Source organism: Squalius cephalus (genome assembly GCF_949319135.1).
Source record: "Squalius cephalus genome assembly, chromosome: 17".
Classification (NCBI taxonomy): Eukaryota; Metazoa; Chordata; class Actinopteri; order Cypriniformes; family Leuciscidae; genus Squalius; species Squalius cephalus.
This window is the reverse complement of record NC_137138.1, coordinates 691,211-693,710: the sequence shown is the minus strand read 5'-3', so window position 1 is coordinate 693,710 and position 2,500 is coordinate 691,211. Positions and strand designations below refer to the sequence as shown.

The 2,500-nt window shown below is 40.2% G+C and overlaps 1 protein-coding gene across 3 annotated transcripts in view; it reads right to left on the bottom strand.

Moving 5' to 3' along the window:
- The window catches only part of nop14 (NOP14 nucleolar protein homolog (yeast)), a 30,450-nt gene that overhangs the window by 16,974 nt on the left and 10,976 nt on the right, over window positions 1-2,500 (bottom strand). The gene's annotated exons all lie outside the window — the stretch shown is intronic.

The following is a 2,500-nucleotide window of genomic DNA, read 5'->3' as shown; positions in this document are numbered from 1 at the left end:
CAGAAGCTGCGCACTCATTCCCAATGTTCATCTCGCCCATCACAAAGACATACAGCCTCATCATATGTATGACCATGTACATCTCAATAAGCAAGGAGTGAAAGTCTTCGCCAGAGTGCTGAAAAGCACAGCCCTTGGAAACACAGCAAGAAACAGCAGAAACTCCGATAACAGGCAAAGCTCTCAGCCACCAAGAAGCCATCGTCCTCCAGCAGAGCCCAGACGGACCGCCGGACCTCCATCACAACACAAGAGCTACACAACACAGAGAAGCCCTCGTCCTCCAGCAGAGCCCAGACGGACCGCCGGACCTCCATCACAACACAAGAGCTACGCAGAGGCCGCTCAACAACCACAGAACCCTGCAGCCGCTGAACTCAACCAGATACGACATCTACTGAACGTCATCTGCTCCAGACTGAGGACATAACCTGCATAGCACACACACACACACACACACCTATCCATGAAATCATTTAAAATCAGTTGTTGGAATATACAAGGTCTGCACTCTTCTACTTTTGGTAATAAGACTGCAGACCAAGACTTACTCAGCAGTGTAACAGACATGGACATCTGTATCTTTCATGAGACGTGGTGTCGTAGTAATGAGACCTTACATTGTCCAATAGGATACAAGGAAATTATGGTTCCTTCATCAAAAAATTCTAAAATTAAATGTGGGCGAGACTCAGGTGGAATACTTATATGGCACAAAGACGATTTAAAACATTCGATTAAAGTTGCTAAAACTGGAAAATCATCCATTTGGCTTGAAGTGAAATCCGTCATATATCAGTCTAATCTTTACCTCTGTGCAGTCTATATTCCACCTCATGACTCTCCCTATTACGAAGAGCAAAGCTTCCCAACATTGCAGACTGACATCTTACACTTTCAGTCCAGAGGAAACATCCTCATCTGCGGAGACTTAAACGCCAGAACAGGGCGAGAAACTGATTATGTAAATACTGTAGATAATGACCACATCCCCAATGACACCACGTTTCATCCCTCATCGAATATCACACCGAGAAACAGCTATGATACCTCAGTGAACATTAGTGGAAAACACATGTTGAAACTCTGTAAAGGTTTAGGATTATACATTATTAACGGCAGAACTCGTGGAGACACATTAGGTAGATTCACTTACTGCTCCAGATTAGGAACCAGTGTGGTTGATTATTCAATAACAGATATTGATCATAGTTTTATCAATGCCTTCACAGTCAGACCTCAGCTCCCGATGTCCGATCACTGCCAAACTGTGCTTTATCTGAAAGCCCCATGTCAAATAACCAAACCTGCTCCACCTGAACCTGAAAAACTGTTTCCTCTGAAACAGAAACTCAAGTGGAATCAATCCAACTCAGAACAATTCAGAGAAAATATGAACAATCCTACTATATTAAAAATGCTAGATGACTTTATGTCCACTGATTTCACCTTAGATATTAATGGAATAAATTTAGCAACAAAAAAATTTAATTACATATTCATAACATTAATAACTCTATCTAATATTAAACAGCAAACCAAACATAGAACCAGTCAACAGAGAAAGAGAAAGGATGTCTGGTTTGATGATGAATGTGCCGGTCTCAGAAAAGAACTCAGGAGACTTTCTAACAAAAAGCACAAAGATCCGTCCAGCCAGACATTACGGCTTTCTTACACAGACTGTCTGCAAAAGTACAAAACACTTCTGTGGAAAAAAAGAGAAAAATATTTTCAAACTAAAATTGAAGAAATTGACGATTCAATAGATCAAAACACTTTCTGGACCTTATATAAAAAACTCGAAAAACCCAAATTAGAGATATCACTCCAGAATGGCACAATCTGGAAATCTTACTTCGAAAATCTGTATCAAAAAATTGAGCCGGCCGACCTCAACCAGCCTCAGAGTAGAATAAAGAAAACTCTAGAAGACATGGAAAAAACTATTAAGAGTTATCAAAATCCATTAGATAAATCAATTACAATATCTGAAATATTAGAACATATTAAAAATCTTAAATTAAAGAAAGCATGTGGACAAGATCGCATTAATAACGAAATGCTTAAACTCAGCAGTCCCAGCATGATTCAAACAATAGCCAAATTATTTAATCTGGTGTTCTGGTCTGGACACTTCCCTGAGATCTGGTCTGAGGGACTCATCACCCCCATATTTAAGAGCGGTGATCGATTCGACCCCAATAACTACCGCGGGATAAGTGTGGGCAGTGTGTTGGGAAAACTGTTCTGCAGTATCATCAACACACGCATCGTCTCACACATCTCAGCACACAACATCTTAAATAAAGCACAGATTGGCTTCTTACCAAAACACCGCACATCCGACCACATCTATTCTCTCCACACTCTAGTCAACAAGAACATCAACGACAAACAAAGGAAAATATTTGCATGTTTTGTAGACTTTAAAAAAGCATTTGATTCAATTTGGCATGATGGTCTATTGTACAAAATCCTACAAATTGGCATCGGCGGA